Raw genomic sequence first — 27,011 nt, 5'->3', positions numbered from 1 at the left:
ATCTGACAACAGCTACATATCACCCACAATCGAATGGGCTGGCGGAACACGCGGTGCGCACTATTAAAAAGGGCTTGAAAAAAAAAAAAAAGGCACCTTGCAGAACCGTATTTCGAAGTTTTGATTTCGATACAGATCGACGCCAACAAATGACGGCAAGTCACCGGCTGAATAGCTACTTTCCAGGAGAAGAGGAAGAGCAAGAGCACGGCAAGATCATAGAACATACCTCGATTACCAGGTTGTCAGTTACTCCAGGAATGCGCGTTTGGGCGCGACAGTTTCAGCCAGTGCAAAGGTGGCTACCAGGGACAGTGATATCGACCGAAGGAAGGCTCATTGTCACCCTGGTTATACCTGATGGACAACAGCGGCGTCACCTGGACCAGCTGCGTAGACAAGACCCTGCACACGCCTCACAAGAGTCCGAAGGCAAGGTGGAGACTGGTGAACAGGATGAACAGTCGACATCCGAAGATGGGGCTACTTCCAGTGACGTGTCTGATTACGAGCACGGATACTTTGGGTCAGTTAAGCCGGCCGGACAGCCAGCTTTGCCCAGGCGTTCGACGCGCAAGCGGAAACCACCGGACGGGTGAACTTTCAAGTGGGGCAGGGAATACTGCGTCATCGTAACTGGCACGTGTAACCGCGCCGGCCCGTGTCACGGGCACAAATGGAATGCTACGTCACTGCAACACCGCCTAGCGCGCCGGTGCTCGCACGAGTCCACGAGACAACTGCGAGGAGTAAAAGGGGTTAGGGCTAGCTGAATAAACGTTCCAAGTTAGCAGCCACACCGAGGTTTTCAGTCGTCCTTTTTTCGGTCACTTCGGTATGTAAACCGGCTCTATGTCGCAATTTAGTAACCGAAGCCATCCACCTTTTATCCATTCCACGCTATCATTTTAACTGGTACTGCTTTTATGCATAGGTCCTCTTTTTTCTTTTCCCTACTCCCTTCCTTCTCGATTTTCTTTTGAGGTAAAGCAGTTTTTTACGTCAGCATGAATAATATCCCACGCTGCATAACCCCCCCTCCCCCCTCACGGAAAAAGAAACAGAGAATTGATGGATTTTGTAATTTTTAGAAATGAAGTTTAAAAAAAGGGTTTGTGTAAACAAGTTTATACCAGACTTGTGCCTATCTCAACTGCTCTACTTAAGATACTGTATTTCAAATAGTTTTTAAAGTATCTTGGTATATTGCATATACTTTTGATTGAGAGTATTTGATACTCTATTTTAAATACATTTCTGAGTATCGTGTACTCATTATCTCAAATACATTTTTGACATTCCGCCATTTTCCAAGTTTTTCTGTGTGAAGTGGCGCGGGCGTGGCACGAGCAAACGTAAACAGTCATTCGAGCAACCAAATCCGGTTGCTAGCTCCAATTAGCTAAGGTTACTTTGGTTGGGGAAGCCCTTTGGTTGAGCTCGTAAAAAAACAATCACTTTTTTTGCCGATTGTGACTCATATTTCAGCCCAAAGTTAGTACAATGAAGGTTTTTCGCCTCGCCTTCCCAAAGGCGCTTTTTGTTTCCTAGAGTTTCCCCCCAAAAATCCTCAAACAAAAGGGGTGGTTTTATGGAAGTTAGGATTGAATGCCACACTGAAGCGCGACACAGACCGGGAAACAACCTACGACAACAATGCAGACTTGATTGTCAAGAAAATAACAAATAAAAAAAAAGAGAAGTGGACAGATAAAAAAATATTGTTTTGCTTGTATATTTAACCCCCCTACGGTAAAACGTCTAGGCTTCCTTTTCTTTATTTTATTTTTGCCGTTAGTCCGGCACTTAGAGCCTAGTCCCACTAGAGCGAGAAACACCGGTCTTTGTCCGACGACACCACAAAAGTCCGTGTCGCCGATGCTGTCCCACTGCAACGACCAACACCCGCGACAATCGCTGACAAGCGATGACAAACGATGACGAAGGACGAGGTCTTGTCTGTCGTTGGACTTGAAGCGCAGCAAGCAGTCCTACCAAGGAACATCCCTCGGCGACAAACTTATCCTCCTCGCCCGCTTGGGCCTTCTGTTGCCTCCCTTCCCACCCTTCTACCCTTCCTACCAGAACGGTAGGAAGGACCGGAACTGCGGAACTCGTTCCCGCACTTCCGGTCCTTCGATTGCACGTACACTCGAAGAAAAAGTGAGCACACCACCCCCCCCCCCCCTAGTAATCATGCGTTTTGACGGCTGTAACTACCCCACAGGCTTAGTTAACTACCCGCTGGGCTCGAGCCATTGAGCGTTATTACCCTGTTGGCAAGTGACAAGCATGGGGTAGTCACGTCTTATAAACTCTTGAATTGAACATTCAAGTACATGCAGCCGTTCAATATTAAAAGTCACTTCAACAATCTCAAAAAGTACTCGAAACTTGTTTTCTTTGTGCCCGTTGGTTACCATTTATTTAAACTTGAATCGGTCGAAACAGGCGTGTGGCTCAGTTCGCCTAAACTGGCAGAAAACAAACATGCCAAAGAGTACAGGCAACCTTGGTAGGCACCTACTAAAACCCGAGGCAGATAAAAAGTATCGCGGTTGTCCTTTTTGGTTCCGTCGCGGGTTCTTCCATGTACTGCTATACTCCGTTTCACCTTATGTTGTACCGCAGCGAAGGCTATAAGCGCGAGATCATAGCGTTGGCAGCTGCCTTTGGTGAACGAGAGCTTGTGCCGCCGAGGTGTGCCATAGAGCAAGGAGATCGCGCTTGTAGCCTTTCCTGCGGTACAACATAAGGTGAAATAGAGTATAGTAAACAGTGGGCAGCTGGCGTTGTGCTCGACGAATTTAACCAAATCTCTAGAAAAGCACAGGAAGCTACGTACAGGCGTGAGTTGACTGGAATGTTCTCCGGACGAGATACTCTTGTCATCTTTTATTTTTGTGGTTCAGTAAAGAGCGTGCTCTCATTAAAGGTGTGATCGGTCAGTTCTGCGCGCAGATCAGTTGCAAATGGCCTTCTCGGTTCCGCCGAACTTGCACGCCTGTCATACCCAATTTTTTTTGCTTTCAAGTGCAGTGAAGTATTAAGCATCGAACACCACGACTGAGGCCGGACAGGACGAACGTACACAGATATCTGGGATCATGCCTGTGTATTTGAGTATTTCTCTGTCTTGGGTTATAAGATTCGCCTTTACTGGCTCATTTGGCACATTTCATCGGGCATACTCGATAAAAAATGCTTCAAACAAGTGTGTGTCATCCAAGGTGGAGTACTTCGAAGGGGACTAGGATTTCAGACCTTTCGGCACGCGTTCCTTTTACCTATATAAAAGATTCCAAGTAAATTTCCAAAAATAAGGCGTTGGCAAACATACACGTGCTATTTAATTTAGATTTTTTTTTTAGAAAAAGTACTGCTGGAGAAGCCAGCAGGTGCAGCGCAGAGAACTATATTCTCGGTGTTCTTTGATGCTTGAGGCCGGTTTAGACACTTGAGCCTGAATGCGTTTGACAGTGTTGCGTCGAGAACCGAAAGCGACTCACCGGCACATCTGTGCTTCGTATGAAGCGTGGAATCCAATTCAACAAGTCGTCTTGGCACGCGATATAAGCAGCAGGGATGTCCTGGTTTCTCGCTGCCGGAACGCAGTCAAACGCAACTGTCTGAACCAGGCTTCAGATAATTTAGCATACGTATTTCGCTTTCGCTGTAGGTGAAGGCACGGGCCCGAGAACGGCAATGGTGCACTGTCCTCTTGGCGCGAGCGCGAGCGCATAGAAGGCATTTTGAAAGACACGCGCTTGAGCAGAAACAATTGTCGCGAAAAGAAGAAAACTAAAACAGCGCTTCGGGCAGGACCGGCGAACGGGCTTCGCTTAAATCACCTGCGCGCACTTAGTGTACTAAACATTTACTCAACCGCCGCTGAAGTCATTCGGATATCTAAAAAGAGAAAAGAAAATGCATCAGCGTGTTCAGAAAGTTATGATAGCTGAAATTGGTTTCGATAATTAAAACAAATAATTAAACAGGCTTCTGTACACTTGAAGTGTAGGCAAGCGAGAAAAACGAAACTAAAAAAAAATTGCGTTGTGTGTGTGCTTATACAGCCTAGAACTTGGTCTGCCTCACAGGGGCGACGAGTCTCCCGGCTGCAGATGAGAAATTTAGCCAGTGCGGTACAACCGTTAGCCTGGGGTCTTTAACGTGCATCACGCAGTAGTGAAACGCGACCGCACGCCAATACGATGCTCATCCAGATCGAAACGGGCAGGGGTGGGGCTCGAACCCAGGATCCCTGGGTTCTGCAGTGCGAGCTTTCGCTCCACGTGCTCCGAGCTGGTGTTTTTTTTTTATTTCTTTATTGCACGTGCTCTGAGCTGGTGTGCGGAAACGAAACTGATCAAAACGTGGCGTGTAGCGACTATTCAATTCGATTTATAAGCTGCAGTTCACTTTTTCAATGGATTACAAAAGAGATACGAGTGGTTCCCTAAGAGCAGTAGAGGAAAAAAATATATACGAATAAATCTTGCACAGTCTTTTCGTTTTTATGCAAAATATGACAGTGGTCACCATCCTAATTGGTCACATAAAATACAGCAGTATATAGGCAGCCGGCAACGGCCAGGCGGCGCCAGCAGGGTGAGAGCGCACGGTTATACCCTGTCTCGTTCTAACTTGGCAAACGGCGAACAATAAGCCCCACATTGCGTGCCGAAGGCTATGAAATGCGCGACGTATATGAGCGCAACGCATTCATGTTGGAGCATGACGCAGCGAAAAGCCTAATACTTCTTCGGAGCTGAGGCGCGCTCCGGTGATACGCAGTCACGTTCCGATTGGCCCGCCAGGAGCGTAGCTTCCGCTGTACTGGCACGTTACGCGATCACGGCTTCCTGGGTACCCAGTATTTCTTGCTTCAGACACTAGGCTCAGCGGCGCCACCAGAGCAATAGCTCACGTTTGAACAATGCAGCCGCCACTCCCAGGGGTACCCAGTATTACTTGCTTCAGACGCTAGATGGCGCCAAACCAAACAGCATTGCAGGTTGCCTATAAGCTGGTGGTGTCGACTAGTCGTGTGTATGGGAATGTAGAGTGCCAATATCTCATGTTGTGCCTTGTGCTGTTTGTGACCGCATCCATGTATAATATTGTATGGTGTCTGTATGTCGCGTATGTGTGAAGTGTGGTGTGGAATATGTAGTACGTGCATGTCAGGCGAGGCGCTCAGAGGAAAGACTGTTGGTGTCTTTTCTATTAGTTTGAGCGCTGTTCGTTAGGTGGCGCGTGTCGCCGCCCAAATTCAAGGAGTCGCGCGTTTATGTGTACTTTTTTTTAGTGAAAAGCAGGGAGGCGCTCCATAGCTCCACGGAGCAGCCACGAAGGGTTCGGTTCTCGGCTTCTCGTCCCAGTGGGATCAGTGGATCAGTCCCATAGTCAGTTGAATAAGTGTTCCGTCCGATGAATAGTGCGTGCACGGACGCGGTGGGGATTTCCAGGGACTTGAAAGTCGATATCAAATGCTACCAGGTGAGCAGAAGCGTTGAACGATCGAAGCCGACGCCGCTTGAATCGGTGATGCCTCGCCTCGCCGCTGTCAACCGAAAACGCCGGATCACTTGCGGCAAGCACAGCAAGCAGATTCTCTGTTCAATAAAGACATCATTTCATTTGTCGCTATACGATTCCTTCTTTCAATGTTTTCTGGCCGCGAAGTAAATGCAGCCGGCCGCGCGAACGCAGTCGCGGACAAACCCCCTCGAATGCCCCCCCTCACATCGCCGCCCCTACTCGTAATAGGTGCGGTGCCGGTGCTTCGAGGCGCGTTTTGGAGTGTTTTAGTGCGCACGGAAGGTAGCGAACGGGCATGCGCACTTGAGAATCGTATTTGAGCAAAAAGCAGTCCAGCTTGCTAGGCCTTACTCGTATTGCTCCACTGTCGCTTGACAGCCGCCATGTTGCTTTTGGGGGTGCTCACTGTGACTACCTGTTGATTTCATGCCGCATGACCACGCATGGGGTCGTTAGTATTACTAAGGGGGGGGGGGGGGGGGGTAGCGATATCTGTGACGGCTTCTGACTACCCCAAATGTAGTACCCTACGACTACCCTTTTGTTGAGAGTGTAGTGGTTGCGGGCGCGGCTTGCTGGCTGGCGCCGGGCGGTCCTGTTGGTGCTTCAAGGCGCCGAAGTCTACGCCCCTGCATCAGGACGGATACACCCCTGTGCGAGGACTGATTAAAGTAAGACCGCACAATACGAAGTAGGAAACGACGTTCCGCGGCAAGCTATTCCGGCAGACGAGAGACTTGTCATCATGTTTTGTGATAATCGGGATGCCGTATTTTCCACCAAAAACGCCTGCCCTCGATCCTTCAAATAGGAGGTTATGAACATCCTCAAAATCGGCGTAAAATTCCGTGGCGCACACCTAGAATGTCTCGAACAGCACAAAAAAGGAACGATTCGTTTATTCTAGTTCGGAAAAAGTTTGGTGTCGATTGTCACGACTGTTTGCGGAAAGTCGCTAACGGTAAATGAAGAGAAGCGGAAGCTTTAATCAACAAATAAAGTAATCGTCTCCACTCTCACCGTGTTTGTCGCCGCGTTTTATGCCCAAAGAGCGAAACACGAAAACCGCATCGCCAGACTTTGTTTGTCTGTGTATTTTGAAGTGTTTTGTTGACAACTCCAGTCCCACTAGGAAACAAGTTTCCTTGCCCCCCTGTTCTGCGTCATGTCCACCAGGTGGGACGGCGGACTCCGACAAACAGGTTGTCTGTCGGTGTCGTCTGTAGCTCGTTGTCGTGTGTCGCTGTCGTTTGTTGCTGTCTGTCGCTCTAGTGGGACGTGGCTATTACTGCTCTCGCGAACAATGTCTCTAAGCGAACATTGATAAGTGGGTAACAGGACAGTAAATGGAACTAAAAGCTGGATGACCCCTCAAAACCCCAACAAAGCGCCGCACCCGCCCCCCCCCCCCCCCCCCCCCCCCCCTTTATCGCTGAGTGCCTTTCTGAACGCAACCAACTTGAAGAAGGTGCGACCACAGTCGATGGCTTTTATGTGGATTCTTTTTGTTAACCACTCACTCATATCGTATCCCAAGTTCGTTTATAGTGAACTCCCCATATAGGGAATATATATTGTAGTTCAACTATGTGTCTAAGGTGCGCCGCATGATGTGATATTCAGCGATGTCACTATAGCCAAAGCGACCTCTTTATTTCTGTCCCAGAAATGTCTTGTAACTTGTATCAGTGATATTGCCACGCGCGTCGCCGAGCGAGCGCGAGGCCGCATAGGGCTGTGCAGCTGAAGTTTCGACGCGCATACGCAGCGCCACTCCTTTCCCTGGCGAGGCGCGCCTATAATTGTTAATAGTACGAGCAGCAAGCGACGCGGGAGGCTGGTGCGCTTGTCGTGCTGGCGTCCCGCTTCGTAAAATAATGTACCGAATGCAAAGGGTACCCAAATGTCCCAGAATCGTATTAATCTGAAAGGTATCCGCCTCCCGAAAAGTTTTGTTTTGTTCTTGGGGGTGATTCAAGGAAGATCGTCAGAAGCATGAATGACCAGCTGTGCGGAGGACAGGTTTAATTATTCTTTCTCTATCATGTCGCGTGATTTAGTAATGCAGCTGCGCTTGTTTGTCACATTGATAGGGACTTTTCGCAGGTCACACGCGACAGCATGCAGGGATTTTGCGTCGCTTGGGGGCGGTAAGAGCTGGCGCCCGTGGGGCCCGCAATCCGACACTGACGTTCTACGATAAGTCCCTAATGTAATAGCCAGGATGGTTCCCCATGGCTGTCTACAAACGAACTCCGAATATGCGGTTACAATTTTTTTTATATAAAAGTCTTTAAATTTGAAAATTTGAGAACCAAGCTCACTTTGCTTACCCGCCCATTTTGTTGCCCAATGTTAACAAGAAAAAGCTGGTAAGCGGCAACAGACTTGGGGGAAAATTAGGCAGATAATCATAGCCCCTATTGCGTACTGACTTGAACACACAATTGAAAAGAAATCGACGGCTGTATTCAAGTTATTTTATATATTATTAAAATGATGTAGTTAGCCCACAACAGGTATATTTACTTTCCAAGGGCCCCTCAAAATTAGACTAGAACATCCCTGGGTCGACCAATTTGAGCGTGTTGGCAATGTTAGATGTTCCTAATGTAATAGCTAGGATGGTTCCCCGTGGGTGTCGACAAAATAAACCAGATTATGCAGTTACTATTTTTTAAACAAGTTTAAATTTGGGAACCCAGCTCACCTTGCTTACTAGCCAATTTTCCATTTTGATAAATTAGTGGAGACTGGGTCGAGAAAACTAGAAACATCAACCGTGGACAGAAAGAGGTGCCTCTCATACACGGTTGATATCTTTAGTTTTTTCGCTCCAGTCTTGCGCGGTTCATCCAAATTATTAATATACAGACCGGCTCGCCTGCGCTTTCACAGTAATTTCTATCAATTTTGTTCCCTGATGCTCACAAGAGAAGGCGTGTAAGCAGCGAATGACATGAAGGCCAATGAGGCAGATAATCATAGCCCGTATTGAGCCCTGACTTGAGCGCATAGTTGAAAAGAAATTTACACAGATGGCCGTACTCTAGTTCTTGTTTTTATATTATTAAAATGACGTAGTTAACCTACAACAGGCATAATTACTTCTCAAGTAACTCTACAACATCAAACCCGAATATTCATCGGTTAACCAATAAGAGTGTGTTGGCAATGTTAGATGTAAAAATTGAAAGCAAAATAAAGAGAACGAGGACAGGGCACGTCACAAAGGCCAGTAACTAAGCATTCATGACTAAAATTTAAAATGAAGTAATCTTTTCTTGCAGAGAGAGAGAGAGAGTGTGTGACGGAATATTGACGATCCTCTCCTGGGCACACAGACTCAAGATATATCAAGTTTAATTGTACTTAAACAGCAAAAAAAAAATAGTGACACAAATTGTTTTATTTCTTGTGAGCCGGAACAGTGTTCAAAATTATCATTCACCGGTCACATAAAAAAAAGTTAAAAAAGGGGGACGCTTAACGCAAATTCAAGTCAATTGGAGATCTCTCTCTTCTCGAATAAAATTAAAAGTGGGTTACTGACGCATGTACATGAATTGCGGTCCTACCGCTTTGACAGCAGCGACAGATGCGCGCAAACACAGCAAGGTGTGGCGGCGCATAGTAATATATATATATATATTGTTGGACCCACTCAAAGTAAAAGCGATGGCCTTATTGATCTACCGCTTCGTTTTTTTTATTAGAACTTGACCCAGTGTTGCGATCAGCCTGTACATGCATCGTCATTAGCTTCATCCGGATGAATTAGAACAGGCACGGCATGCTTCCATCAGCCGGTAACTCCGACAACTGACCTGAGATCAAGGTGTGTATGAAACAACGCAGCTGTGCGCGAAAAGACAATTTAAACAATATTGCATCCTCATCTTTCTCCAAATAGCCCTGACTTTGAAGAGCTAGCGAAACCATAAAGAAAAAGAGCATTTATCTCGAGGCGGATGTTACAGTCGACGCTGTCTTGCACTTGCGAGACACACTTCTCATACGACAAATATTCCTATGCCTGGAATATTCGCTCCACCCCGGAGACCTGACACACCTGCAACCTTTCTTTGCGGAGCTTCGCCTCCCTAAAAAAATGATCACAGTTTTTTAACGGACAGAAAGCTTCAACGCGGTGCCCGCTATTGCAGCTGGCAGCGCGATGGGACGAGCGAACGGCTAAGTAGGGCGAATTTGAGCCACGGCGCGGCGCCATTGGTATCGCTCCAGCGCGCCCCCTCGCCCAGCCGAACGGTCCCATGGTTACCGCGCTTGGCTCTCGCGAGGAGCCTCCGAGTTCGATTCCAGGGAGCGGTCTCCTCTTTTATTTATTCTTTAAAATTGACATTCTCGTAAGTTCGGGAACCTTTCCGTGTGATCCAGTTACGAATATTCTACGCCAGGAACGTTCTACGCCGAATATTCGAGAAACTCACGCGGGTGCAAAAGGTGCTTCACGCGGCGGTAGCGAAAGCTTGCGCTGGGAACCTCCTTGGTTCGATCCCCACCGCCCGGCTCCTTTCGATCTGGATGAGTTCCGCACCGGCACGCGTTCGTGTAGTCACTACTGCGTGATGCACACTAAAACCCCACGTTAGCGGTTGTACTGCACTGGTACATCTACAGCTAAGCGACCTGTCACCTGTTGAGGCGTACAATCGTCAAGGCTGTATAAACATAAAAAAAGCAAGCCAATTATTTTTGTTGTTGTTTTGGTTCGGTGTCAGTCTTGTCCAAGCGCTCGATCCTGCTGTTTCGCCGACATCGACACCTGCGACGCCAGCCTTTCTCTATTTTGTTTTGAGCGCAAGTTCACCCCATTAAATATTTAGTTCCTTGAGTTATTCGGCGCCTCAGCATTTTCCATTCGTGACAATATCCTGCTCCTTATACTATGACTGCGTAAAATAGCCCTACAATTTTTTTTGTCCTTCTGTGTTCTTGCGTACTAATAAACCATTCTGGTAAACCAGATTTGCGCAACTATAATTTCCGTTGTCACTGACGTCGATTTAAAGTACGCAATGCATAAGTATCTTCGAAAGTACTTGAATTACATTTCTAAGTATTTGTACTCTACTCAAGATACTTCACTGTAAAGTACTCAAGATACTTTACAGTGAAGTAACTTGAGTAGTATATTAAATACTTTATGAAGCAGGTATTTAGTAACGTAACTTAAATACTTTTATCGAGTATTTTGTCCAACACTGGCTTATACAGCCTGGAACTTAGTCCGCCTCAGCGGGCAACTTGTCTCTTAGCTGTAGATATGAATTTTGCCAGTGTAGTAAAACCGCTAGCCTGGGCTCTTTAAAGTGCATCACATAGTAGGGATACGCAACCGCACGCCTGTTACGATGCTCATCCAGATCGAAACGAGCAGGGACTCAATCCAGGATCCTTGGGTCCTGAAGCGCGAGCCTTCGCTCCGCGTTCTCCGAGCTGGTGTGCACAAGCGGACTCGGCCATCGATCTCCCCTGGAATTGAAATTTAGACAGCGAGTAGTTTGTGTGCCCCAAATGGCGTCTGATGTTACCACTGCAGATAATAGATTCAATCAGCGCAGTGCGCCCATAAACCTACAGAGGTTCAACTTGCATCACCCAGTTGTGGCACTCAGCCACATTTCAGTACTTTTGTACTTAATCCTCAAGCGCCGAATCACTGGATAGAGGAGGGGTAAATGAATAATAATAATAAAAATCTACAAAACAAAAAGATGCGGTGAGAAATTCAAGCACCAAAAACATCAAAAGTGCAATCCGATTGGCAAAAGCTGAAAGCAACATCACCTACAAACAAAATGAATCCAAGCAAATGACACATGTTGGCTCGTCACACAGATATGTAAACAGAGACTAGCGAAAAAGTAAATAATCGGGTATATTTGCGATATCTGCTGAAAGGAGGTTCCAGTCGTTTGATATATGCGGGATGAACAAATAAAATAAAAAGGTGTTTGTTTACGTCCTGTTAATCGAACTTTATTCTGGAGGTCCCCGGACGAAGGGTGATAGTTAGGCAGTGTGAAGAAATTGTCATGTAACGACTGATGATCATAAACTTTATGAGACAGGGAAAGTCGAAAAAACTTTCTGCGTAATGACATAGAGGTCAGCAACAAGCTGCACTTCATTGACGATATTTCAAATCATTTCATTTCATTTATAGGTAGTCTCAAGGGCCGAAGACATTACGAAGGGGTGGGCTTAGAACCTACAAATAAATAAAACACATAAATCACGAATCACGAAGTATTGCGGATGCAGCGTTTTTAAAATCAACAGGATTAACAATTGCTGCAATGGATGTGGAAAGGTGATTCCATTCAACTTCGTACGAGGTATGAATGATCTGTAATAGATAGTAGCGTCGCACTATGAAACTTTGACTTTACTTGTGTTATCATGGTGTGATTACATGTAGGATGGTTCCAATCACACTTGGGAACAAATTCGCTTCAAGCAACGGATTACTTGTAATCCGTTACTTTTTTAAGTAGTTTTGTAAACTGCACGTTACTTTTTTTTCGGAAGTAATTTGTAATATAATTTTGTTAGAAAATATTGGTGACGGATTACTTTAATTACTGGTTACTTTAAAAAAAGTGAGCCCATTACAGTAACTTGAGCAATACGAGCAGAACATTCAGCTGCATGAAGACAGCAAGTACAACAAAATAGAAAACATCAAGGGGAAAATAGCCGAAAATAAAACACAATTTTTTGTATGACCGGTGGCTAGAATAACAAAAAAAAAACAGGAAAAGGCATCTACAAATATACGAAAGACAAATATCAAGTAAGATAACGCCGAGTTGGCCTGCCGTCGCCTTTCATCGTGTTTTTCTTCTACTCCCGGGCAGTAGAAGGCTCTTCGTGTTTATTTGTTTTTGTCTTTTACACCGTTTCACCCCTTCCAACTTCTTCGACATATCCCGCCACCAGGACGGGCTTCAAACGCGGGTCCGTACCCACTCGATTCGCGGGTTCACAACTCGCGTAACAGACGATGTGGCCTTATGCAAGGGGGTCAAATTCTCTTTTCTTTGATGTGCACTACTTTACTCTGGCTTGCTTTTGAGGCACGGCTGCAAAGCGCCAGGCGCGAGGCTAAGAGCATCGTCTGCGAGGATACGGACGATACTTCTTTTGGTTTACTTGTCTGGGCATGGTGGTCGAGTCCACTCCTCACTTTATAGTCAACTGTCAACATAAAGGGGGGAGGGGGGGAGGCCATCTAAGGAGCGCTGACAGACAGAGAGAGATAGAGAACGGGTAAAAGTGGTGTGATTCTTTATTGTTTTATGAGACCGATGGCCACCACTTCTTTCGCTCTCTATGCGCCTCCCCCCTCTCCCTTGGCCTTCATGAATATTGGTATGAAAGTGAGAACCGATAAACAATCGATAACCCGTAGACATCACTTTTTCTCTGACTGGTCGAGTCTTCTATCATAAAGTGTCCGTCGTGTCTATGGCCATACCTTAATGAGATGTTCAAAATTCAGGGCATTAAGGAGAACGGAAACCTAGAGTTTCCGTTCTCCTTAAGTAAATACGGCAAGAGAGAGAGTTTAGGTGCACTTCGTTCACATGTAAGCTGACGAGGCACCGAAAGCTGCAACCACACCCGCCATCCCGCTTGCTTACGGCCTCCGGAAATGATCCCTGGAATTGTGCACACAAACAGATTGTCATCAGCAAGAACAGCAAACTCTAATCTACGGGAACACATCAGGGTAAGCTGGGAAACTTGCATTCTGCATTGGCTATACATTGTAACGTTTGAACAAAGTTTTTCTTTATTGTGAATGATAGGCGAGACACCCGAGTCAAAAGGGTGCTTTCGTAGATCGCTTCTTTAGCTCCAAATATCTCGTAGCGGAGGAAGACGCTGCTGGTGAGCATGCGCACTGCTAGCCTTGTCTGCACAATTCCAGGGATCATTTCCGGAGGCCGTAAACCAGCGGGATGGCGGGTGTGGTTGCAGCTTTCGGTGCCTCGTCAGCTTACATGTGAACGAAGTGCACCTAAACTCTCTCTCTTGCCTTATTTACTCGAGTAATAGCCGCACTGTTTATGACGAAACCCTGAGGGTTTGCCTTCCCGCGGAGCACGCAGATTGCCAATCACTTCGTTCGACAGCATGATTCCAGCTGTTTACAGGACAGAGAGAACGTCTTCGTGCCAAGGTACCATCTGTGAGGATTGCATTTGTATGGAGAATCGTGTTCTTGATCTGGCTATTCGCCATGTTCTTTATGCCAACGCAATGATTGCCTGTGTATGTGCTCTGTGGGAAAGTAGACGCAAGGGCCTTGTTCATAAAAAGTGTGGCTATTACGTGAGTAAATACAGTAAATACAATATTTTATTTTTACAAGGACTGCGATAATGCGGGCGTATGAGAAATGAAACGTAGTGTTGGAAAACAATTTTGAAAAATATCAAAAATGTTTCTATTATTTTCTGGATAAGTCTACAAAAAAGGTAACGTGAAAGTAATGTGTAAAGTAACGAGTGAAGTAATCCGTTACTTTTTAGCGAAAGTAATTTGTAACGGTAACCCATTACTTTTAGGGCTCGGTAAATTGTAATGGTCATCCATTGCATTTTTCAAGTAACGAGCACAAGTCTGGTTCCAGTAAGAGTTCAGTCTTAAGGAATCAATTTAGAATACATATTTTCTAAAACCAAACGATAAACGCTCGGCGTAAGAAAAAGAGTAGCCAATGATACGATAATTTTCATAGAGGTTACGCTTGATGTACGATAGTATTCTGGCTGCGAATATGCTGGCTTTTGGATTATAATTAAAGTTCCGTGTTTTCGGTGTTTTTAATTTTTTTTTTTTCAAATTCCCTCTTTTGTGGTTCTTTTGGCGGGTGGGGGTGTTTTTTCCCACAGATCCGGCGTTTTTTTCCTTTGTGTAATTTGGTTATAACTTAAAGGCCGACCTACAAGCTCGGTTTTCTGCAAGGAAGATTATCTATTTAGAGCCCCCCTCTTCTAAGAGTTGGGGCAAGATAAAAACACGGAGACGATATAGGAAAGGAGGAGGCGGGCGAAAGTGGAACGCGCCAAGTGTACGTCGGTCTTCAAGAAATTTACAGAAAAAACCCCGAATCTGTAGAAAAGATACCTCCACAGAAACACGCACAAAAAGAAACGCGAATTTCAAAAACGCAAATACCGTAGACACGAAACCCTAAATAAAATTGGACAAAATGAAGCGAGCGAAGTTATTTTGAACTAGCTGTAGAAATTTATTTAGAATGTCGTGGTTATAGGATCCCAAATGGAGGCTGCGTATGCTAATTTAGACCGGACGAGAGTGTTATAAATAAGACGGTTTTAGTTAAGTGGGGCCGGTCTGAAGCTCCACGGTAGGTATCCAAAGATGCATCTAACGTTGGAGACCATTATGTCGATGTGAGGTTTCCAGGCTAGAGTCGATGATATAGTAACACCAAGATAAAGGTATGAGCTTACGGATTCAAGTTGAATGCCAGTAAATGTATATGCTAAAGTACACGCGAATTGCCGTGAAACCCGCATTAATTTATACATGTGAAGGTTTAGCTACATATTGCATTTTTTGCACCAAAGAATGATATTATTTAAATTATATTGTGAAAAGACGTTCATCATTATTCTCATTCACTTTCCGATAAATTAGACATTCACCCGCGTGCAAATGCATAGATAAAAACAAAATTTGTAAATGCTTAATGAATATTAACCATTTGCCAGGTTGTGTCTAACGTGATTTGCGCCTGTGCCCGTGATCTGCGCATACTTGCATAGAGGAACAAACGCAAATTTGTATATCACTAATGAATATTAATGATTTACCAAGCTTTGTTTATGTGATTTATGTGTGCGTTCGTACGTCAGTACTGTGTGAGGTTCGAGGGTGCTAGCTCACAGCAGTTGAGAGCACGTGAAGATAAATATGGTGCTGCAAAACCCAGTGACCCAAGGATTCATCCCCTTCGCTGCTCCTTTCGGTCTAGATGAACATGATACCAGAGTGCCGTTGTTTGCCACGTCATTACTGCGTGATGTTCGTTAATGACCCAACTTGCGATCGTGCAGCACGGGTTCAATTTCTCGTCTGCAACGTCAATCTGTAGCGCCGTGATACGGCAGACCAGCATTATTCTATTTACATATTGAGTTATTATGCTTTGGTTAGAATGGAATGCAGTTTTTTTCTTGGCTATGCGACATCATCCCAAAGCGTCTGAGAAAATAAAAAAAAATATATATTTTCCCCAATCTTAAATCGGGTTCGCAGGGAATACAGTGGTAATTGAGGAGAACTTCGCGCTACAACCTAAGATAATGTTATGGAAAACTTAGTGTAATGAGCATAATAATTGCCAGTGTGCGTGATCCGCAAGCACAGGAAGCGCGGAGCATTTCTTATTTGTATATTTAGCTAGAGTTACGTCGGAATTTTACTTCATATGGAAGGCTCATCAGCGCAATGCACGATATATCCAGATTCCCTAATGGGCTATGAGCCCGGCTGGACGATGGTCGTTTTTTTAAAGACATGCAGGAAGGCGGCGTAGAGAAACGTACCTAACGAAATAAAGACCTTCTCATTTCGAAAATCATTAAACATGAATGAGTCCTTCATTAGTGGTAAAGGTTTTTTGTTCACATCGATGTTATATTTTTTGGCAAATGAGACAAATGACCGAAATTTGTCAAAAGGCAAGTGAGATGATGACCAGAACGTTGTGTATATATAGCGTCGGCAGAAATGCCAACATTACTAATAAATGTATACAGATATCTAGATGCAGCGAAATACATTTTGATTTCATCTCGATTGAATATGGTGTATCATTTGCACTGTCTTAGAGTCCCATCCGTAAAATAGGGTCCTTTGTGTATATTTTCTCAAATAGTCAATTCTTTATGAGGAAATGTTTCGAAGTCCAATAAGACCTGTCCACGAACCACCACAGCCTATGAACGTGATGCGAGCTCGCTTTCCTAGAAAGAATTTATTCGTTTTTTTTTTACTTTATTTCACATATTCTCGGTGTTATTGGGATATTTCTACAAGCCAGAAAGTAAAACACTTCAAACCGAAACTATGGCCAGAAAAAAAAAACTATTTTTATTCAAACACATTTATATTAAAAAAATATTTGAATTTCAAGAACACTTTGTAAAGAAACAAATATCTCTGGCACGCTGCAAGAAACAACGCTCTCAGGCAAAAACCACATTCCAATCACGTATTGTACGCGGGAAAATATTTCTTTTATTCATTCCTTGCTGAATTTTGCCAGTTTCCGGTTTTGTTTTCTTTAATACAAGATATGCAAGTTCGTCTGCTCTTTGCGCACCTCGTGCGATTCTTTCCCTTCGAGAGGCGCCCATGAGCTTTTGTTTGCTACCGACCTCAACCAATGACCGCGCGTGCTGGGCGGCCTATCGAATACCGCGCGTGCCCTGCGCATTCTCTAAGCTATATACGCCTCGCAAGTGGGCTCATTTTCGTCTTCTGCGCATAAGAAAGGAAGTAGCGGTGACGTCAGAACGCCGAACTCTGATTGGCTGATCGCGACCCCCTATCTCAGCGTCGTCTGCTCCTTTGCAACGTCGTCTGCTCGCAAAGTCGTCTGCGTCTGTCTTACCTTTCCTGCGACTTTCGGAGCGAACTCGACCTCGCCTTTAAGAGAGGCCAGACGAAATAACTCGAGCGGTACGTTGTTTTTTGTCTAACAACTAGCAGACGCGCATCAAGGAGGGAAGTCAAAGGACTCACTGGTGAGGTGTCCCGGGGCGCCGAGGTTTTTTTGCTTAGAACCGAGGCAAGTTCCCTCCCAAATACCTTTGCCCTCCATTCGTGTGCGGCGAGACCCCTCACTCTTTAACGGCGTCGGCTGGTTGGCGCAGTTAACGTCGTCTGCTTTACGTCTGCTAGTCAAAGCGGTCAAAGCGATGGCTGCTTTCTTTACCTTTGCTGTGTCTGTCGGAGATTCACCGCTTTTTCATCGGCGAGAGTCACCGTTGCCTCAGGAAACAAGGCGATAACAAGAGGAAGAAATTGACCCCTTAATCTAAAATTGAGGTCAGCAATCAAACTAGTATACGGGAAGGGTTCACAAGGGTCGCGCGGGCATATTCCACTCAGCACGCCAGCCGGTCATGGGCAGACGGTCGCCGAGTCGCGGAGAGCCTGCTAGGCCTAACTGCCCAGCTCGTTTGGTCGCGTTCGGTGGATCGTGGCCTTGGGAGCTTTTCCCGGGTGTTTGTGGATCCAGCGTTCTTGTTCGTCGTGGTCTGTTTCAAGTACTTTTTACTTTTTTCTTTCTGCTTGAAGTCGGGACGCGTCAGAACCGCACGTAAAAAAATAAACGTCCGTGGGTCGTCGCGACCGCGACGTTGTCGGCCATGCTGATTTGATCGTAAGAAGTGCGTAAGACAGCTTCGGAGCGGTCGTAGGATTTTGTCGTAACCTGCGCCAAACTTACGAAAATTTCGTTTCGTGAATACGAATTTGTTCTTAAGTTTTGTCTTACGCACATTTTTGGCGTAAGATCGTTTCGTGAATCTGGCCTCTGCACTTCCGAAAGTCGCATGAAAGGTAAGACAGACGCAGACGACGTTGCCAGCAGATGACGTAGCAAAGGAGCAGACGACGCTCAGATAGGGGGTCGCGATCAGCCAATCAGGGCTCGGCGTTCCGTCACCGCTACCCCCTACGCAAGAAGCAGACGAACTTGCCCTCCGCATTTCGACCGGTGTGACTCATCTAGCGCTTCAATGCGCGAACGACGCATTTCGGAGCACTTGCCCGCCGTATATATTTGTCGATCAATACGGTGCACTGTGACTATGTAAGGCTTTACAGGTGGCGCTTGCTTTGTAAATCGCAATTGTTGTAATGAACAAATCATTTCACTACTTATAGTGAACAGAAAGGGGCAACATATATAGACGTGTGATGAAAACATTCCGGGACCGATTGTGTAGCGTAAAATGAGAAGGCAAAGCAGTGATTTGCGCGCGACAGTCGAAGGAAGGGACCTCGGTCACAAAGCTCGCTACACGAGGCTTTGTGACCACGTGCAAAATCACAATGACGATTTAACCATAGATTGCAAACCAGACCAAGAACGCACATTAATTTTGCGTCAAACTCGGAAAATAAAAAAAAAGGAAACCTTCGAAATGATTCGGCAGTCTTGTGTCAAAAAGCTATGAATTTCACGAAGTAATCTAAGTGGCACTCGCGCTTCAGAAACGGCAGAATATCGCTGTAAGACGAAGAGCGGTAGGGCGATCTTATCTGATCTTTCCTAGACTTCCGTGACGTTCTGCCTTTCTCGAGCCGCAAGTGCCACTCAAAACACTCGTACACCTCACTTTTTTTACGTAAGCCTTCTCAATCAGAGGCTACTGTTTTAGATTTGCCGAGTTTGACGTAAAATTGATGTCATTTCTCGCTTTGGTTCGCAGCCTATGGAGGAATCCCGGAGAAAAGATTACCGGAGAAAATGACACCAGAGGAAGCTCACCGGAGAAAAGCTCACCGCAAAACCGGTGGATGCAGAAAAAAGCTCATCGGTCCTTGAGCGGATGCGTAGAAAAGCTCGCTGAATTTTTTTTTTTTTCATATGGAGTGTTTAGGATCATGCATAAGATATATCAATTTATTGTCATTAAAATTCGTCAGCTTCGTAAAAAAGGAAATGTCCTTTTTTGGAATATTTGTGAGGCTTATTGGTTACATTGCTTCGAAATTAATGATTACGGGCGAGTGTTTTCTGTGGTTTACTCTCTAGGCAAAGAAAGTATAACTGAAATCTTTATGAACTTTAAAAACAGGAAGTGCGAAACCTTAATAATGTCTGCCTAAAACCTAAAAAGCGAAACTGGAAATGCCGAATATCCGAAAGTGCATGCGCAACAACGCGGGGCTTGAAATTCTCTTTGAACCTCTTGTTAACCGTTTTAATAACAGGATAGAGCGGTCGGTAGGATACTAAGATTTCGTTCTTCCACGGACATGCACGTCTTCTAGCCATTCTTGTTGACTTTTTTACACTTTCTTTTTGTGTGATCATGCTCTTCTACGGCAAACCACGCATGACGTCGAGAACGTGAAAGATGCATTAGGAACACTTTTTAACACCGAAACAAATATCTAATCATTTAATTATTTAGGAGGTGTGCGCCACGTTAGGGACGTCCTGTTACATTACTGTTGGCGAATTCCTCAAATCTGCAAGCGCGGTTGCTGCTAATCTCTTTTTTTTATTCTGAGATACTGAAGCTTTTGAGCTCCAAGTCCACAACCCCTCCACGTGTTGTCATCAAGGTGCGCCAGTTGTTTTTAGACGACATTAATATAAACCTAACTTACGAATAAAAAAAAATATAAATTACCCAGGAATAAGTTGCACAGTAAATTCCGCAACTCGCTGATAAAAAAAATATTGTTTTTAAAGGATGTGTACGTGTATCAAAAAGTTACAATTTCTGAAACCATGTATTCAGAAATGCCACAAAGATGCATTCCCAAAAATAAGTACAAAAATTATAAATGTAACATTTCAATTTATGATGCGGGTTAAACGGCGTACAACACAAGATCATCAAACTCCCCATACACCGTATTTGGTTTACTTTAGGGCTCGGCAGTTTCTTTGGGACTCCAAAAATTAGCCTTCATGCAGGGGCCCTGTTCACTCGCGTGCTGAAGTCATGTCTTCTGCTCAATTGTTGTCATTAGGCGCGTTAACTTCACGCTGCCTTACTTCTACTCCGACACTCCGAGTTTCATATGCCGAGCGCAGCAACTAAAGGGCGCATGGCGTACAGGAGCGCGACACACCGAAGCCACCGCAAATATTGACGAGCCGCACGAGCTCCTTCTGACCGCATGGTTAGGAAGAACCTGTCATCCCGTGAAAATGGGTGGCAGAAGCGAAAATTATTTTGGAGATAACTTAATTAAGGCCAGTGTAGAGCGGCAGGGTATAAAGTAAAAGAGACGGCGACGTTATGAAGTTTCTAAGAACGGTTGAATATTCCTGAAAGGTTTGAAGGCCTTGGCCGATCTATTTATTGACCGTGCATGCTGTTCCGATTTAAATTAAAGACAACATTCTTCAACCCGCTTGTCGACGCACGAAACCCTCAAACTTGTCAGATATTTTGTGGTTCCCTATTGCATTGAGACGGAATTGTACGGAAGCCGTCGATGTGCTACTCCGATACCGGAACACCGTTGTTCAATAGATACCACGTCGATTTGCTTCAGGCGAAACATGAGCATGATGTTTCGGCTTTCAAATCGAAGTATCTTGATTCGCTGGGCTAAGCATTCTAGAAAGGGCAGCGGTTTGACTGTCTTCTGATCTCAACAACTTTACTGTCGCTGTGCTGTCGGCGACCTACCGTTCCATAGATTAATTCGTCTTCAGGTGAGATGCATAAACATTCCTTTCCTGCAATGCTAACTGATGCTTCGGCTATTTAATATAGCCGAAGCATAAAAAAAATATAACAATAACCCACCTATTTTCAGAAGTTCAGGGCAATCGGAGCAATGTATTTACTTCTTGGACCAATAATCAAGATGCCATACACCACAAGCTAAAAATTAGCGCGGACGTTTAGCTCCGGAAAGAAAATCATAGCACTTCACAAAACTAAAAATTAAGTGCTATTATTTTATATGTAGTATTTTTAGCTTATTTCCAGAAAGCACTAAAAAACTGTCACTTACTGTCGAGTTTGACGCGTTTAAAATTCCTCCTAACGATAGTTCGCGACGGCAAACGAAAATCTTTTACCCAAGCAAAGATTTCGATCTCAGAGCCTTCCACAACAATGCAAACGTTTTATAAGATAGCATAGGTTCTTTGGAGATTCATTATCTTGGTTTAGAGGTAATGATTGTCATAGATTTTAATATTCAAAATTTGAGATTCTTTGACTCGATGACGTTTAGTCAGGTGCGCCTTTCACAGGAAACACAAGATCAGAAAGGTATGGATGTCGCCTGGTATCCCGCCTCTTCTGCAAAGATTTACCGTTAGGGAACAAGATGCCGTTTCGTGAGCTTTGAGCGCGTGCTCGCGGATCCCCAGTTCGGAATGGTAACGAGCACGGGCTAAAGGCCAGGCGTTCAAAAGAGACATCCTACAACTCCAACACGCACCACTGACGTCACGTCACAAAGGTGGCGCTCCTGTCAGCGCGACGCATGCGTAGACGCTTCTTTTTACCCGAAGCTGCTTTCTGCTTGGGCACGATATAGCTCCTTCGGAGCACAGTAGCGCAATCTTGAACGGCATCTCTCGGCGACTAGCGGCGAACGCCCGGGGGTTGCAACTCCGGTCACGAATGCATGGGGAACGTGAAAAAATTGCCGTTTCTTGATTATTTAGGGGATGTACGAAACGACAACAGTTGTTTGACATAATAAACGAACAGTTTACAATCATTTGCGCTAAGTTGTGTGCCATCTAATAACGTAATTTGTTTTAAAAATTGCCTGAGCAGCATCATGCAGCAAACGACGCGGCGACGTCACACCGTTCACGTGACCCACTCCGGCCAATCCATAAAGTCTACCTCCGCTGCGCAAAACAATCCCCTTTTCAAACGCCAATGCCTTGGAAATTTCCTTCTCAAAATCCTCACACGCATCCAATATAATTAAAACTTTAATAAAGTGTTTGGTGCTTTACAAACTCCATGACAGATTAGTTTCGAAAAGTGTGAGCTTGGCGTTTATTTTTTGATCTCCATGTATTCTCCCATAGGGTGAACCGCCTCCTGAAACCCTGAGTACCACGTGACTCGCGCCGAGCTGCTCTGTCGGCCATGTTGTCGGCGAAACACGCGGATCAAAGGATTGCGCTACTCTGTCGCGTAGGAGCTATATACTGCACTAGCCTTTCTGCGCACGCGCAGTATTTCCTTGTGGTGCGGGCAATCCCTGCTTTTTGTACGCAGCGGGCTGGTGTTTACATCGTTCCAAGCGTGGCATTCTGGTTAGTGCGGCACGTGTATGTGAGCACGCGACGCCCCACGTGAAAGTACCCTTCGCAGCTTCGCGTGCATTTACAAGTGTGTACCCAGTCACGGTGGGGCATACGTGCCTCTTCGTAACATAACGTGGCGTGTCGTCACGTGATGCAGGGGATGATTTTGTTGGCTATTGGCGACGTGTGCGACCGAAAGCGTCGCGATGGTCGGCCTTCCACGATTGGCCGAATGCTGACTATGACGTCAGCAAAGGATTTCTCATTGACGGAAATAAGAGGAATGTTATAACTTCAATTTTGACGGTGTTGACAGTGTTGGTTCAAGAACGCTATTATTTCAAGCTTCCTCCATGCTAATACAAACACCTTCGAACTTGTTGTTCGCAAGGTAATGACGTCACAAAAGGTAACCATACGAGGGCGCCACCGAAATATCTCGCCGCTAATTGCCTTATTTGATATCACCGGCATAAGGATCGGGCGTGCGCCTTGTCGGATTCGTGCAGTTTCCGGCGCGGAAATACCCATGGGATATTTCGATATGTACGCGTCCCGTGCATTAAGCTTCCCCTTTTCGTGTGTGTGTTTGTTATACTATAGAAATATTAACAAAATAGAAGATACCCGCAAAAATAAAATGGAAGTATTGATATGTCTGTTACGTAAGCGTGGTATTCAGGCCGCTGGTAAATTTATGTTGTCACCCCTCTCGTCAGGTCACCTATTGCTGAGTCAGTGGTCTTTGTTCTGTCTATGTTAGAGTGGCTCTGCTGCTGATAGGTGGAAACATTTATGAGCCAGCACTACTGATAGGATTGGATCCCATACACTCTAAGAAAGAAGGGAGCATGGGTTGCCCTATCAGGGGAGTAAATACGCTGCCACAACCATTAGTCCCCTACGGGAGCTACAGTTGAGCCCCGTCATTAGTCCCTCGCACCAGCACCTTTCCGACTAACGATTACACCGTTTAAATTGCACCAAGAACCAACTGCTAGGTCCTTGCACTTCGACCCCTGGCACTAACTGTTACATGGTTTTAAATGAACCCGAGGAAAAACTGTTAGGCACTTGCACTTAAACCCCTTTGTCTAAACTTTGCACCCTAGCATTCAAACCCCTGGTAGTAAAAGTTAATCTTTTACATTTGGTCCCTAGCCACAAACTTTTGAACCCTTGCTGTTAGTCCCCTTCGACTCAAAGTTGAGCCCTACAAGTTGTGGAGAACTGAAGAAACAATATTTGCGGAAATCTACTGGTTGCCTAGTGTACTTCATTCTCAGAAACGAAATTGTGCAGTTGAGGTTAAACGTAGCAACACATCGCATTCAACAATGATTAAAGTCGAAATTTCTGAGCGGTAGAATCCACAATAAGCCGGATTCCGAAGAGTGCACTTCCGTCGACGATAGTTTGGACACTGGGACATCTGTCCAAACCGGTCGTGGTTCTAGCACCGTTTATTGGGGCATAGGCAGCTTCTTGACAGTTCGCGAGGAATTTGGATCATTAGAAAAAGTGGCAACATGAGATAACCGATCGCTCGACAAACGTGTGAGATATAACACACGCATTATAATATAAGGAGTAGGCTGCGTAAGTACTACAATGGTTCACATATAACATGCGATCTGTTGACAGCCGGCGAGAACAATAGAGAGTTTTGGTAGACCGTTTTCGCTTTCTCGCTCCGCTCTATGGAAAGCGGAGTCGCCATCGCGCATGCGCGTCCCGCTCTGGAATTTTAGCGTGAAGCGTGAGCTCCGCTTTCGTCACCATTTTAAGAAGCACGTTCCACTCTCAGTAAAGGTTCACTATAGAATGTTTTTTTCTGGAAAGGTGGGTGCTCGCTATTTGAAATCATGCTTGGGAGCGCGCTTGACCGTTATGAACCTCGCTGCACTAAGATGGCTGCGCAGACTTTGTTTGAAAAGGCGTCCTCCAGGATAGCTACGTTCGACATTGTACATGTACCTTTTTTTAGTACACGGAAGTGACGTCATCACGTCTGATTGGTTGGAAACAAAAGTGACGTAATTTCCCTAGAAAAATGTGGGCGGAGTCGGCAAAACTGGGCGGAGTCGGCTACCGGACGTGACAACAAAATGACGTTTCGTTTTGTACCGAGTACGTTTCAAAAGGTACTTGCTCGGAACTAGGGGTCATTGGCAGCATGTTTTCGGCGGCGAGGCGTCGCCGTCTCGTCAATTCGACTTTTTCTTTAATAGAGCTTTTTTTTTCGCCCGAAAGGCTGTATCGGGAACACCGCGATGCATTCGAGCTCCCGGAGGAGATCTTTCGGAAGCAATACCGCCTGCCCAAGTTCGTGGTGCGGTGGTTGTGCGACGAACTTCGCGAGGAACCGGAGGTGAGGAGAGTGCGTACCTCGTTTGCATCGCGGTGTTTGCATCGCGGCGGCAGCATGGTTCGACATTGTACATGTACCTTTTTTTAGTACACGGAAGTGACGTCATCACGTCTGATTGGTTGGAAACAAAAGTGACGTAATTTCCCTAGAAAAATGTGGGCGGAGTCGGCAAAACTGGGCGGAGTCGGCTACCGGACGTGACAACAAAATGACGTTTCGTTTTGTACCGAGTACGTTTCAAAAGATACTTGCTCGGAACTAGGTGTCATTGGCAGCATGTTTTCGGCGGCGAGGCGTCGCCGTCTCGTCAATTCGACTTTTTTTTTAATAGAGCTTTTTTTTTCGCCCGAAAGGCTGTATCGGGAACACCGCGATGCATTCGAGCTCCCGGAGGAGATCTTTCGGAAGCAATACCGCCTACCCAAGTTCGTCGTGCGGTGGTTGTGCGACGAACTTCGCGAGGAACCGGAGGTGAGGAGAGTGCGTACCTCGTGGACGGTCATGACTGTGGAGCTTCAAGTGTTGTGTGCACTGCGCTTCTACGGCACGGGGAGCTTCCCAGGCATGGTGGCGAGCGACGAACACCTAGCGCGGGACCAAAAGACAGTCAGCGTTCCGGTCCCCGCCGTGTCCGTCGCTATCGTGCGTCGTCTCGGGGTCCAGCGTGGCTGGATCCACTTCCCCGAGACGCCGAGCGAGAGGTTCGACGCGGAGAAGGGCTTCAGGCTGCTCGGCAGGATACCCGGCGTCATCGGTTGCGTGGACGGGACGATGGTCTCCATCGTCGGCCCGTTCAAGAACGACCCCACCGTCACGAGGGCGGCGTACTGGTGCCGCAAGTACTTCTACGCCCTCAACGTGATGGTGGTAAGTATACAGTCATGTTACGTTGTCAAAACGCGCCCCAAATCTCTAGAAAAAAAAAACGTATTGCCGATACGGTTTAAGTATGCCGTTTTATGACTGCGGGCTGTGGGGTCTCACGACTGCGCGAGCGTGTGCTCTACGTAGCATGTGAGCCGTGAGACGATTCTCCCAAAAATAATACTTGTCTGCTAAAACGTGCAAGCTTCCGAAAAAAAAACACATTATTTTTGTTTTAAGGTAGTTAGTTGTACCTTGCATCCAGGAACGCGTGTTGACATGCATGTGTCAGACAAAATAGCTTAAAAGGTTCTGAAATTGCGACTGTTTTGTGAACCATAAGTACAATCTACTACTTGTGGATTCAGGCAATTACATGTCAATATCTCTCTCACTTTCAGGTGTGTGACGCCGACTGCCGGATAATGTGCATCGACCCACGGTATCCCGAGTCGGTGCACGACTCCTTCGTGTTGCAACTTTCCTGGCTCCGAAACCAACTCGAGCAACGGCAGCTGCCACGCGACGGCCGGTTCCTGCTTGGTGAGCATACTAAATTCATTCCTTACGCACACGGTGGCTCCCACTGCTTGAAAGCGACAGTACCACACGTACTGTGCTTGTTGTGAGGCACACAGAAACAGTTGCTGGAACTCCTTGAAGTGAGACAACACCCAAAGGTTGGCGATTGACCTCTGTTTATGTCCACATAACTCTCACACTCTGCAGGCTACGAAAGCCACACTACACCAATCTCACGACAGTAATAGACTACGCAAGGCATGCAACCGCAGTGCGAGTCGCTGTCCAGTTCGGCCCACTCACTGTTACTGTCTGCCTGTACCCTCTTGCTGGTTGGTTTTTGCATGAAGTTGGAGCTCTTTCGCCGATCCCTGGGGGCTCGCCTGGTCGCTTTCAGTCAGTTTGTACGGAATGGGATCAATTCCTCCTTGGCCACTTGGGGCTCGCCAAATTTGTCCTCGTGTCGTCTCTGTCCCACACACTGGATTCTTTTCCCTGACCCTTCTTCTTCGGTCTGCCTATATAACTCCTCCTATTAGACCCTCCGTGTCCCAACAGGACCTGACTCCTTTCCAATCTAACCACCCCCTCTCTTTTCCCCATCTCCAACTCCACCGAGGATTAGGAAAGAGGTTCGTCGAACTGGCGCCTTATCCCCTTGCT

Source organism: Ixodes scapularis, unplaced genomic scaffold (genome assembly GCF_016920785.2).
Source record: "Ixodes scapularis isolate PalLabHiFi unplaced genomic scaffold, ASM1692078v2 PGA_scaffold0__279_contigs__length_252992795, whole genome shotgun sequence".
NCBI lineage: Eukaryota > Metazoa > Arthropoda > Arachnida > Ixodida > Ixodidae > Ixodes > Ixodes scapularis.
This window is presented reverse-complemented; position numbering follows the sequence as displayed.